Source organism: Periophthalmus magnuspinnatus, chromosome 5 (genome assembly GCF_009829125.3).
Source record: "Periophthalmus magnuspinnatus isolate fPerMag1 chromosome 5, fPerMag1.2.pri, whole genome shotgun sequence".
In the NCBI taxonomy this organism is placed as follows: Eukaryota; Metazoa; Chordata; class Actinopteri; order Gobiiformes; family Gobiidae; genus Periophthalmus; species Periophthalmus magnuspinnatus.
Genome location: NC_047130.1, coordinates 7,224,985 through 7,240,307, shown reverse-complemented (window position 1 = coordinate 7,240,307; position 15,323 = coordinate 7,224,985).

The following is a 15,323-nucleotide window of genomic DNA, read 5'->3' as shown; positions in this document are numbered from 1 at the left end:
CATTTGTGATGCTGCTATTTCTCCTCTTGTCGGCAGCATCTATTCGTGTCACAATGCTTATTTTATTTCAAACCTGCATAATAAAAAATGTTGAAAAGTTTGATTCTGTTTTATCTTTTTTTTTTTCTAAAATGTTCCCAACTTTTATGAGGAAGTGTGAATTGACATTGTAGCACACCAAAGTTCACAGTGTTGGGGGTTAGCTTGGAATCCATGTATTTTACAACTGCAGTAAGATTAGCTAATTAGCCACAGAGGGTTCGCTTGTTTCCATAGAGATGCTTTTACAGTATGGTATTTCACTGATCTAACTTGCATTTACTTATTTTTTATTATTATTTTTTATTATTTATTTATTTTTTTTATAGATGATGTTATTGCTCAAAATTGTGTTCAAAAAAGTTACATAGTGCACCTTTAGTTGTATTTCTGTTAAGTTGGTGGGGTTTACTTTAAGGCTCTGCACCCATTTTTTGTTCCATATATTTGTGCAAAATACTGTACAAGCAGCTCTTGAGGTCAAAGTAAGTCCGCTGCACATTGTTTGCATCTAATTAGAAAATACTTTACTCTCCTATAATCAGAAAGTGAGTGTTAGCATGCTAGTTGTTGGGGCGTTGGTGTTGGTAACTCAGTTGTTAAGCGTGTTGGCCATTCGAAACCCGCTCTCGACGTAAACATCATTGGTTGAGCGGTCAGATCTGCAGACCCACAGGTTAGCGGCACAAATCCAGCTGCCACAGAGTATTGTTGTGTCCTTGAGCAAGACACTTAACCCATCTTGCCCCTGCTTTCTGCATACACTGGCGAAAGAATGAATGTGTGTGTGAATGTGTGAGTGATTCCTTGATGTAAAGCGCTTTGAGTGACTTGAAGGTGGAAAAGTGCGGTATAAGAAGCTTTCCAGTCATAGTAAAAATTGTAAAAAGTGCTTATAAACTCATCGCGGTGAATAATTAGGATGCTCGGAATGTGTAAGGTAAGTGAGGAATAACTTTGGACCACTGGAAACCATTTAAAATTAACTAGTTCTGTTTTTTCACGTGCATAAAAATCCAGTACACGGCTTCAAAACTATACAACCTTTTGATTTTAAGAAATTTTCATAACTTTTGCACGAAAATCACCAAGTAAACATACCTAAGTTAGCCATTCTGGGGGTCAACTCTGTATCCCTATATTTATATTTAGCTGCGGTGGTATTAGCTAATTAGCCGCAGAGAGTGGACCAGATTTCCAGTAAAAATGTCTTGATAAATACAGGAGCAGATGCAGAGGAGACGTGCGCTGCTTCGTGGAACCGGTGCGTCGTAGGCGTTTGTGAGATAAAGGCAACACAAATGTAACATGCACCCAACACTAGGCACACAGCCAAATACAAGTTTACCCCAATTTAGTTTGACTTTTGACACCAAGTAAGAAATAATTGACTATTTGGAAGAAAGAAGTTAAATGGCAAACCGCTGACTTTGGAGAAATGTGAAAATATGTTTATATATATCAGTAATGGTGAGTTGATATTGGCACGAGTGGTGTAGATGTATGTATAAGCCCAAATAATTAATGCTCGTACAAATATATACTACACATTTACCTCGAAATTGAAATCACAAAAATATTACTACTTGCATGGGTAATATTTTAAATAGCATCTCATTTAAAAAAGCATGTCTCTGAAGTAAAACAGTCTAAAATCTAAATGTATTGCATCCTATTGAATTACAGAAAATAAATAGTTCAAGTTCATTTTCTGTACTGGATTATGGAGATATTTTAGATTCACTCATTCACTCAACCCGTCGTTTCAGAACAGATGATGAATTTAAAACGCATCACTGTAAACTCTATGAAAAGGTATTTTGGCTGCCGCTGTCTGTCAGAAGAGAACAACCCTGTATGAAATGTATTTATAAGGGACTACGACGATAGTGTTACTCAATATCTCACTTTCTGGTTGAAATCTGATAGGGGAACATTTAATACAAGATCACATGACACCAGAACACATCTTAAAAAGGGCTTTTGGCAGTTTTACTTCACAGAAATGGAATATCTTTCAAGGACAAGCAAATCTGGATACTTTAATGCCACAAATGCAGTTTAATAATCCGATGACATACATTTATACTCACACCTGCTCCTGTTTTTAATGTTTTAAATGGACTTATGTACTTGTATATATGTATATTTTTCTGTACTTGATCAGGGCACTCATTAAAAGCAGAGTCTGAGTGCTCTCATTGGGCTCTCCCTGTATAAATTAAGATAAATAAAAATAGCTGCATTTGGGTAAACATGCTAAAAGCTTTGAACTGACTGTAAGTAGTGTGTACATCTTGCACAGATTTAAATATTACACCATCACGGAAGCATGCAATTTGTACTATAGTTACAAAGAACCCACGTCGTACAACCTTTATGTGTTTGAAGTACTGTAAATTGCTTTTTCTTGACTATAACTTGGACGTCTCTATCCGCCTCTTATGATGAAACCAAGCTGACTTCTGCAATTCTTCAGCGTTGATTCGTAATGATTTTTGGAGTACTGCGCACTCTCCTCACAGCAGATTCGTAGGTCATGTGTGTGTATATATGTTTACAATAGTATTTCACTGGTGATAATCTGCATAACATCTGACCCTATGATGTCATTAGTAGAGGATGTAATGAATATTTTTGAAAATGCCCAGTGATATTCGTTCATTTATTTCCTCATCTGAATGAAATATAAGAATTAAAGGCACTGGACCAGATTTTTCCTGTCTTAAAAACATGAAAACAGAAGTAGTTCATTTTAAACGAGTATTTCTCATTTACAGTACCAATGCCTTACGAATATTTCAATTATTCACCAGGATGAGTTTATAAGTGCTTTTCACAACTCTCAGAGACCAGTTCGGAGATTTGCCTTGACGGTAAAGCTCACAACAACTAGCATGCTAATGTTCCTGATTATTGGATGATAGAACGCTTTCTAATTAGACGCAGACAGCGGACTTATTTTGACCTCAAGAGCTGCTGAGCTATATCTCAACAAAGAGGCTATATATACTGCGACAGGACACATTTTCCTCAAATACATGAAGGAAAAAATCAGGTACAGGCCATAGACTGTATATATAAATGGACATAGCTAATGAGATAGCCACAGCGTTTCAAATGGAGCTTCGTTATTTTGGTCTTAAAATGTTCGTATTAACGTGCGCTACATGATTCTGGTGTTTTTATTTCTCATTGTGTCCCTAATTCAAGATATGAACACTAATAACAGACAAATCAGGCGCCTTCTTTCCTCTAGCTTTCCCTCGATAGCATTAGCAACAGGTTTGATTGACAGGGTTGCTAAGTGCCCGCTCCCTGCTAAACCAGCGGTGCGAGAGGGAAGGGGCGTTACCTTCAATAGCCTCGCTTCAGATTGGCTCTTTGGTTGCTATGATACTCGCAGTCGGGATTCCAAATATGAAACTCGGCTCCAAATTTGCCCCGTAACCCCTAGCTTCGATGAGCTTCATTTGTCTGGAGCTGAAAGCTGTGGGTGATGGCACACTCACTTAGTCCATTTCTTTATACAGTCTAAGGTACAGGCCCTTTAACCAAATCTGTCCACGCTACATAACCAACACTATATAACAATGCAGTGGAAAAATTGTTGTGCCCTTGTGTAAAACTATCAGAGCCACATCAGACAAAAGCTCTTCTGCCTCATGGATCCCAGTTATGAAGAGATATAGTAGATCTAACACTTCATACACACAACCTGAACCATCCCACAGCACTGTTCAGCTGCAGCTCTGTGATGTTGAGTTTGTGGTAGAGCAACAGCAGCCGGAAATGTGGGCGGTTTTAACACGAAATGCCTTTTGCTTTGTCTTCACCATCAGTTAAGAGGTTTCTTTTTATAGAACGTAGCATGAGCTGTAGCTACGTGAGTGTGTGAAATGGTGAATTATATTAAAATGTATTTAAAATGGAACACTGCGGTCGCACACTATGAAACGTTTGTGACATAATGAGCTGTCAGGCCTGACCGCTCGTTTCAGGTGTCCTGTTTTAAGAAGTGCTAAATGTATTTCAACTTCCCCTTCACTCATAGAGAAAGATCAGGTGGTCATGAATGTCTCCTAAACATAACCCATAGTACAATGACTCTCACAGTCACTAATCCAGTTCATTTAATGTTATGCACGATGGGTTTCGGTTTCATAACTAAATACTTTAAGCTGCACAGTAAAAAAAAAAAAATTCCAATACACAAAATATTTAAAAATATATGGAAAAAAATCACAAAAAAATGTTGAATTTAGAACCTAAACCAGATCGAAATTTCCCATCCATCCAGCACAAACCAAAAAATCCGGAACGCTTTGTGAACCACTGGCCTGTTGCTTATTGTCAAAGCAGACCTGATGCAATATGTAACATTTCTGCTAGTTTCTATGAAGATGTTATCACTTTGCCTAGAATGTTCCCCCATACGACATTAAACTGGCATTAGATTCTTTATAGAAACCAGCAAATGATGCCACCAGATCAAGTTACAGTTCACATCTGTAGTAATTTAAATATGTGTGATAGGCTCTGTGCACAGTAGCACCTACCTGGCTCACTGTGTCTCAAGACTACACGATCAGTTTGCGGTGTTGTTTTAGTGTTTATTATGCCTAACTACAGACGTGCCCTCCGGTGAAGTATTAATTTTATTTGTGTAGTGTTTAACCTGTTGTGAGTGACCTGAAGCTCTGTCCTCTGCCTGATCTTTAGTTATTTATTCAGAGACACAACTGGACAGGAAGTAGTAACGCTAACAGTGAGGTTTACGAGTGCCGTTGTGCATAGAGCCAATTGAATAAATGCAAGATAAAAAACTCTGTTGTCACATGTAACATTTCAGACAAGGCAATAACATCTCCATAGAGACGAGCAATATTTTGCTCGTACCCTTTTCTTGTTTTAATTTACAGATGTCTAATACACCATGATTAATTCTTAGCACTGTGGGAGCGAGCAAATTATACTGTACAAATATGCCAATAGATCAGCTCTTCTGAGGAAAAAAAAAAGCTTACGCTGCAGTTTCGATCTTTAAAACAAGAGTGAGGGAAAGCTGTGAGGAAGAGGTCTATGGGGCACCAACCCACATCCAGTCTGCTGAGAAACCGCCGCTCACTGACAGACAGAAGTACCACAAATACTGAATCCTCTGTACTCAAATGCATGAGTCACTGAGATTGTGCCATTAAATCAACCACTTTCTCATCACAATTACACCACTGGTTCTCAAAATGTGGTCCACGGGTTTCTGTTTCTGGTAGTCAGGTGTCTCGTTATGTCTCATGTTACCCATATTGGGCTTGATAAAGTTTTTATTTTCATATTGGTGTAGGAGTTTTTGTACACAAAGTCCATAGAACAAAAGCTTAGCAGTATTTTCCAGTAAACGACAAAAAATGCATCTAATCCATTATTGAAGAGGCTTTATGACTGAGACAGGGCGATATCTGGCACTTTTTAAACAGAAGGACGACCCCATTAATGTAAATTTTAACAAAGACCAGAAGTAAACATAAACACAAAACTTCAAAATGGAAACTGAAGTCATTTTCAAACAGGAACTCAACATAAAAGACTTGGGCTGTTGTGAACCCAACTGTCGCATTCTGGACCACGATACACGGCTGGTCTATAAGTGCTTGAAAAAAGAAGCACCTGTGGATCATTATGTTATATTTTGGACATTTAATTTGCAATATTGATCTAAAACGACGTAATAAAAGAAACAAGTCCCCTGATTTCCGCATTAGATGCAGTGCCCAATAGGAGCTGGCATCGCCGTAAACGTCATCACAATAAAGAGCTGTGAAGTTGTCCGAATTTCCGATGGATAGCTGCAGATCACACTTGCGAGTTGTTGCTGAACCCTACACATATCAATCATTAAGAGAAGAAAAAGTAAGAAGAGAGAAGTGGACATATGCAGGGATTGATCTGCGAAATGGCATCTTGAAAATAAGTGATTAAAGATTGTGCAAATAACTCCAAAAACAATGATGGAGGAAACAACTATAACATAATTAAAAGCTCTAAAAAGGCAACTTTGCATAATAGGTCTGCTTTAAATCGCAATACTGATCTAAAACGACAGAACAAAAGAAACAAATCCGCTGACGTCTGTGTTAGAAAACTGCAGTGACCAATAGGAGCTGACATCGCCGTAAACGTCATCACAACAAAAAGCCATGAAATGATCAGCATTTTCGATGGATAGCTGCAGATCACATTAGCGAGATGCAGATTTTTTAATTCATTTGTGCTAAAATGACTATGTGGCACTCCCGAACCTTACGCACATCATTGATTAAGAAAAGAAAAGGTAAGAAGAGAACAGTGGACATGGCGTATTGAAAATAAGTGATTAAAGATTCCTCGAATAACTCCAAAAAACACCAACTTCAGAGTTTAAATGAGAGGGGGAAACAACTATAACACGATTAAACCTCAGAAAAGTCAATTTTGCATGATAGGTTTGCATTAAATCGCAATATTTATCTAAAATGACTTAATAAAAGAAACAATTTTGCTGACTTCCGTGCCAATGGGAGCAGATGTCACCATATACGTCATCACAACAAAGAGACATGAAGTTGTTGGCTCCTCCTATGGATATCTGCGAGTCACACTAGCGAGTAGAATAGATTTTTTTCATTTGTACCAAAATTCTGCACGTATTACGATTACAAAAATAAAATTGGAACAGTGCAACAAGCTAAACACACCGCTAAATACAATGCTAAATACAACTTCCAAGCGTAAATGCGAAGGGGAAACAACTATAACATGATTAAAAGCTCCCAAAAGTTGATTTCGCAGAATAGGTTTGCTGAAATCATACTGCTTAAATGAGACACAGCCATCAGCAGTCACTTTGGATGTTTGTAAACCAGTGCAGCTGCTCCGTCGCCCACACACGCTCCACCTCAGATCAGACGATAATTGCACATTGGAGAGAGTGTTACAGGGAAAGCCTTGTGTTACTGTAATAAGGGCCCGTTCCAGATGTTTGGGATTAGGGACCCTGTTATGTGAAAATACAATAGAATTACTGGGGACCATCGGTATTCAGTTCAGTCATGCACGTGGTATGTACACTATGTGAAAAGGCTGGGGGAGCAGATTGGGAGAGGATTGGAGAGAGAGGATGGCATGTTCTAAGTATGGTATAAGAAGAAGTAGAAGAAGAAGAAGAAGACATTTGGGAAGAGGAAAGGTCTGTGTCGGAAAAATGAACGCCATAGCAACCAAGCTGTGGAAGATGCAGCTCTGCCGGTCTATAATAACCTTACCAGACATCAGCCACATTAAGAGATTTTGTAAAAAAAACAAAACAAAACAGTGTGTTTTGTCAAAATAGTGTAAAGATTGTATGTTTTGTGTTTTGCTTTAAAGGTATTTGTGACTGCCATACCAAGTAAAGTAAAAATATCTCCATAGAGACAAATAAGTGGCCAGATAAGTTACATTGTTCACTTTTTGTGACAACTTCCAGACGTGGGGATTTGGACTCGAGTCAGACTTGAGGCACTATTTTCAGGACTTGACACTTGACTTCATAAAATGCACTAAGGCTCAGGAATCGACTTGATGTTTCTCCTTAAAAAAAACCAATACAAACAAAACACTTTTTTCTATGAATTTGATATTTTCGGGCTTAAATTTACAGGAACAAACTAGAACATGTCCCTTCCCACTTCTCTGTTTATTACTATGGATGCAACAGTAAGTGAAATACTCTGATACTGTGTCATCAAATGTCTCCTAATAATATTGGAGCTGTCACAATAAATTGGATTACAAGCTCCTTTGCTTAAATGGATAGTTTTGTTGCAGCAACAGCTAAAAAATAGAGAGAAATACACCATTATCCAGAGGGGACCATGATCCTTGCAGATGAAGTATCCCTCTTTTGGATTATGTTTTTTGGATTATGACATCAATGATTCACACTAAGGTCTTATCAAAGCTGTTAAAAAGGTGAAAGTAGGGGTATACAGTTTGTTTGCCTCTCTAAAATATCACAATAAATATTCTACCGTGAGATTTGCATGACTTTTTAACCCTGGAGAACCCCCTTTTCGTCTTTGAAAAATTATGAACAATGCATTAAATTACTGCTATAACTTCACTGAACACTGAAATATCCACTTTTTCAATTTTAACCCTTAATTTAGGATCAGGTCCAAATTTGGCCCTTAAAGAATATAATTTATCCAAAAAGAATATAAAAAATACTTCTAGACATTCTACAACCTATTTCTAAAAAGATTAACAATAAAAACAAAACACAATTTTACCGAGCGCTGGTTTGCTGAGACGACAATTTTGTTTGGGAAGTTTTCCAGCTCAACAAAACAGCATGTGGTCAGCCATTTTGTCACTACCACTCAAGCTCATTTTAGTTCAATATTCATCTACTAGGTGTCTCTACGCAGGGGTCAGAAGTGGCACTCTGGGATTTTGAAGTTAAATTTGACATATTTTTTTGTTTGTTCATTTTGAGTTGCAGCAATTAACTGCGTAGGTTCTCCAGAGTTAAGTAGTAAAAAGCATATAAATCCACAAATGCAAGCTGTGTTCGGTATTTCAGTTCAAGGATCGCAAATGACTTGATGCTCAAAGTAGAGGACTTGGACTTGACTTGGACTTGGCTGTTTTTGACCTAGGACTTGACTCGGACTCAAGGCCAAAGACTTGAGACTTATTTGAGACTTGCAAAACAACAACTTGGTCCCACCTCTGACAACTTCTACTCAGCATTACAAGCAGCTTCAAGTTTTTCCTCCAAACCACTGTCTAAGATATGATATGTAATTCAACTGTTCTTTTAACTTATTTCACTAACATGCCACTCGCAAACTTTATACAGTGTTTATCATTTTACACACATTTTGATTGGTTGAACCTTTAACCCTGACATTAAAGTTAAATGTGACTGAAATGGCAGAGTTGGCTCATAATAGTCAATTCTTAATTATAGTAAAAAAAAGAAAGAAAAAAATATAGAAGTACATGTTTGAAATGAATCTAGTGAACATTTTTTAAATTGAGACAGTTCAGTTATACCCACTGTAAGTTATTGCCCGTCTGGTCTGAGAAGTATTTTAGTTTTATAGACTAGTTTCAGATCGTTCTGTTGCTATATATTGTTCTCTATCTGCCAATAAAAAGCATTGTCCAGATGATTACCTTTAAAACTTTTACTATGGACCACTCCTGGAGGAAAGAGAGACTACACTGTGATATCATATTTTTTTAGTTTTTCATCCCTACAAAACATTAAACAGCTTTTGATGTTATTTTATATTTGTCTTTTCCTCTGCTTGTTTTTAAGCGCACTATCTCTATATTTACTTCTAAAATATCGTTCCCAAGGGACATGTGTTTTTGCAACTGTCTTTACATTTATTACAATCAAATAAAGCGTTTCTTTCTTGTATATTCTTCCAGGTGATGGCAGTCTCCATCACACCGAAGTGTTTTCAGTCAGCGGCCCACTGCATTTGTCTGAAAAAAACATCTGAACAAACTATTGAATTAAGAACGCCAAACCACATTTTGGGAAAGTTGTGATTAAAATGTTTAACTTTATAAGATCGATATGTAGTTTATTGTATTCAGTTTTTAATAGTTCTCACAACTAATCAAATGAATAGGAACATATATAAAATAATTTAAAAAAACAAGCGTCCACTACATTTAGGATCTTTTGTTTTGTTAGTTTCAAGACTTTCAAGACTCATTCATAGCTTTGCCTGACATGTACCACAGTATGGCATTACATTATTCATCTCCATGGAGACAAACGGGTGGAAAAAGCAATCCAGTATGCTTATTTATTTGTTTTTGTTTTTTGTTTTTTTTTTAATTCATGTTTTGTTAAGCAAACATGTCCTTTAAATGAAGTGAATAAATGCAAATAGATAAGTTTAATGCCATACAACAGGACATTCCAGGAAGCAACAATATCATGGAGACACGCAGTTTTTTTCAGATTTTATTTTTTTAAATCAATGTGTCTGTTCTGCTTAAAATAATGTGCATCTTTATAGCTACAAAATTACTACATGATTATAGTATTATTTATTTTGTTGTGACCTAATGTTGTGACCAAACTCATATCATATAGAGCTGATATCCTGCCATAAACAATCATACACTGTATTTATAAATGGACATAGCTAAACTGCTAGCCGCCACGTTTCAAATAGGAAGTGAGCATGAGTGTACTTCCGGCTCCATTGAATCTGGCTCCAATTCACTTTACATTAGAAAACTCACTCCGGATTGGCTCTCTGGTTGCTATGATACACGCAGACGTAATTCCTAATATAGCACTCGACTCAAATTGCTAGCCTCGACGAGCGTCATTTGACTGGAGTCTATGTAAACAACACACATGTACTGACAGTCATGTTAATGTGGTCAATATATTTTCAAATTCTCCACTAAAAGGGTTGTGTCTTGTGAGAGGTTTTCATCTTAAAACCTCTCGACTACAGCTCCACAGCAGCACGCTCTAATCACCCTCATCCAGCACTTGTTTAATCTGGCCCATAAATTCCTATTACAATCAGAGCAAACGCGCCTTTCATTAGAAACTTAAATTGCATTTCTTAAGCTTGTAGCCTGTAATCGTGTTTGCTCTCTAACATCCACTTGTGCCAGATCGCTCCTGGGGCCTGCTCTTTTTGCCTCAAATTTAACTAAAGAAAAAAATGGTAGGAAAAAATGGATGACATTTAGTTTCTTCCTTTTTTCATTTGGAGCTGTGAATACAGCAACTATAAGTGGTGTATACGCTGCATTGTATCTAGTGGGGATGACTTAAAAACATAGACACATAAAATCCTTTACGCAAAAAACAAAAAACAAAAACATGTAATTATCTAATTAAATACAAAGTTAAACTTTGTGTAACAACCTATAATAACATGTAACCTGTAAGTAACTCAATGTGCAACAACTTGTAATCACACAAAACTTGATAACAACTTGTAAGGTCTTGTACCACAACCTGTAATTACATAACCCTAATGTAACATTGTGGCAGCAACTTATAATAACATGTAATCCAAACAAGTGCACTTTGCAACAACCCTTAATAACATGTAACTAAATATATACCAAATTTGTAACACCTTCTAAAAACATGTAATTAAAATGTAACTCTCGGAGAGCAGTTGGTAAAAATATATTATTTATAGCAACCTGTAACAACATGTCACTGAAATGTAACTCTGTGTAACCTGTAATAACATGTAACTCAAACATAACTCCCTTTGTATTAACCTGTAACAAGATGTAACTCAAATGTAACTCCCTGTGTAGAAACCTCTGAAAACATTTAACACAAACACTCCTGCGTAACAACCCATAAACCAAACATGACTGCCTTTGTAAAAACCTATAACACAACAATAACTAACTATGTAAGTTATCTGTAATGACCTGTAATAACATGTAACTGAAACATAACTCAGTGTAACAACCTGTAAGAATATGCAAGGCTCATGTAACTCCCTGTATAACAACGAGTAATAACATGTATGGTATGTTTTTATTTATACAGGGACAGTGTACAATAGATATTGACCAAAAGAAAAGATGCATTGTACGAGGTTATAACAGAAAATGCAGATTTCCATCTGTAGTCCCAGTTTACAGACTCTAAATTTAGATGGATACATTAAGCTTAATATCTCTGTAACTAAACCACATCACCATACATTGTCACACATAAGTTACTAACAATAAAATCTAACCAAAACATAACAACACTTTACAGAACAGCCTAAACCACACCCTCAAGCTTAATACAATGCATTTACGAGTTGTTACAGGTTGTTCCACGATGCATTCATGTTGTTCTTAATTAGGAGGTTCAAAATATCAAGTGTAGTGTACAAGTATGACTAAAACACTATTTCAAATTATTAGTCAGAAGAATCCCTCTCACTTTGAATCATGTGTTTCATTCCTGTCATATGTGTGCCTGTATTTGGCACTCTCCATCTGTTTGCCCAGTACTATTAATAAGCTATTGAGATTGAAAGATGGAGGACATTTTCTAGCAACTGTTTCTCACCTCGTTCCTTGGCTTTTTTTTTTTTCTTTCCTCTTTTCATTTGTCATGGAACTCATCTGAGGTGCCAAAACGCAGACAAAGGAAGAGCGCCCGAACGCATCACCTGAGCCAAAAAGAACAGGCGTGTGGACTAATTACAATAGGGACAATTAAGACGTGTGCATATTTATCGACGGAAGCTTCACTCGGTAACATATGTTCTTGAGTCCACAATGAAGCCAGAGGGAGTCTGTATGGTGTGCTTGTCAGGTAAAGAGATGTTAGTCCCACAGGAGCAGAGGATAATAGATTTATGAATACCTCATCAAATATAATTGTTCTTCTAGGCACAGGTGATTCCATTTCTTTGCAAACTGGCATCTGAATTAGTTACTGTTTTGTACTTTTGCAAATGCATTATGGTCCACACTGACAATTAGTATCAGTAAAGGCATTCAGAACAAAAGGAAATATGGCATTAAACCAATATATTTCAATGGAAACAAACAGGTGACTCCTCCTGATCAAGTTACAGGTGAGATCTGTGGAAAAGTAGGCCTGCTCATACAACGGCATGTTTGTCAAAGTTTTTTAAAGCAGTAAAACACACCCCGTTGAATAAATGTAAGAAGTTTAATACCATGTAGTGGCACATTCAAGCAGGATTGGATTCAAGTATTATATTTAATTAATGTGTCAACTATATATACATCTTCATAAGCAACATTGGACACCTGCATCCTTCTAAGTATCTCAAAGCCTAAGTCGTCGTGAAAAGTGTCAGTACAAAATGCCATTAGGGGGCGCTAGGACAAACAAACAGGGTGTCCATAAAGTCTCAATATGTAATTACAAAGCAATTGATAAGGTATATTAATTAGATTTGTTCTATTGTACTCAGTGAGGAGCTTGGTCACAAGGGAGGAGCTCGGAGAAGAGCTGCTTCTCCTACACTTCGAGAGGAGCCAGCTCAGGATGCCTCCTGGACGTCTACCTAGGGAGGTGTTTCGAGCATGTCCCACCGGGAGGAGGCCCCCGGGGAAGATCCAAGACACGCTGGAGGTACTATGTTTCTCAGCTGGCCTAGGAACGCCTTGGGGTCCCACTGGAGGAGCTGGAGGACGTGTCTGGGGTGGCGGAAGTCTGGGAGTCCCTGCTTAGACTGCTGTCCCTGTGACCCAACCCCGGATAAGAAGAAAATGGATGGATGTACTCAGTGGTTATAAAAGTTTTTGCATTTTGTATTTCAGACATCCTGTTGATTAAAAAAAGCATCTGTTTGAATGAACGCCTAAGAAATGACTACTCTTTGAGACAAAATCTGATACGCAGACTCAACAAATCGTGTATCGAACAAACATATGGGACATTACTGAACTAAACCAAAGGACAGCGATGTGATTGAACCATTGATGAGCGAACTTGGCAAGAAATCCAGCCCCGTCTTGATGTGCTTCGTGTGACTAATGGTGATATATAGAGGTGAATTAATGAGGTCAACGATAGAACAAGTCTGATTAAGATATCTCATCAGTTCCCTTTGCAATATTTGTTGTTTTTTTTATTGTATAGAGACTTTATGGACATTCTGTACATTCAATTGAGCATAATTGGCACTGGCATAATTGGAAAAAGTGATAGAGTATTAAATTGTTGTCAAGCTTCTCTCACTACAAGCAAAAGGATCCAAATTAGTGCAATATCAGTAGCTCCTTTTTACATAGATTCATACAGATTCTTTACAGTGCTGTGTATGTGTGAATTCTTTAGAAAAGCCACATTGTCCAGCTCTATAGAACAGCATCAGTCACATCTGCTCCCCCTTTTTTGACATCCACACTACAACAGAACAAGGAACTCCGGCCTGCAGTGCTTAGTATTCTGATCACATGGCCCTCTGCTTCCGTAATACAAGTCTACTTTAAAATTCATAACTACATTCGGAAAGAATAAAATGGCTTCCCTGATGGAATATTTTCAAAGAGCTTACTTGAGCAAAAACACAATTCGCTTTGGCATTTTTAATAACCCATACCTTCACTGCGCAGGTCTTTATATGTACAGTAATCTTAACAATATATTATCAAAAATTCCTTAAAAAATTCCAAGCTCTACCACTGCATGAAATGAGCACTTATAATTCCTGCCTGAAGGAAAATTGTTCTGAAATTGAAAGATTGTCAAAGTTAGAATCGGAATAGCTTAACTCTCATTTTGCAGATTTCATTTTTGTAGTCGGCCTTTTGCCCGTGGGACTGTTTGAATTGAATCAAACAACCTAGATTGATTAAGCCGCGAATGAAAGACTTTCCAATGACACTGGATTGTGAATTAGCCACGCCCACATCCCTCTGCACATATTTGACATGCCTATGGAGGAGAACGAGAGCAAAGAGATACGCTATAGTTGGTTCTTTCAGTTACAGTATTCAATCTTGCGCAATCTTGTGCTTGTGTTTTTTAGTAGAAGAAGAGTTATATTGTTCACATGCATATCCAAATCTCATTATTATCTGATTTCTGGACTTTTAAGAGTATTTAAATGACATGCAAACCTCAAAATTGTGAGTGTAATCAGAGGGATCATGATCCGAAAGAGATGAGACTAGATTTTGCCGTTAACTTGCCTTTTTAATAATCTTATAACTCCAAAAGCCTGATAATATTCATATTTAGAGTGCGCACATAACCACAGTCAGTCACGAGGTTGTTTTTATTTACTTACAACAATAGACTGTATAAAGAAGTGGACTAAGTGAGTGTGAGTCACCCATAGCGCCTGGCTCCAGTCAAATGAAGCACATCGAGGATAATCGTTTTAGCGGCGAATTTGGAGCCGAGTTCCATGTTTGGAATTCCAACCATGAGTATCATAGCAACCAAAGAGCCAATCCGGAGCGAGCTAGTTGAAGGCAAAGCTGTCAATCAAACCTGTTGCTAACGTGAGCCACTTTAGGGAAAGAAGGCACCTGATTTGTCTGCTATTAATGTTCATATCTTGATTTACGGACACAATAGCGAAATAAAAACAGCAGGATCACATAGAGCGGGTTAATATGAACATTTTAAGACCAAAATAACGACACCGAAAGCAACAGTTTTTCAATGTAAAGTGAATTGGAGCCGGAGTTGATGGAGCCGGAAGTGCGCCCATGATCACTTCCTATTTGGAACACGGTGGATAGCAGATTAGCTATATCCATTT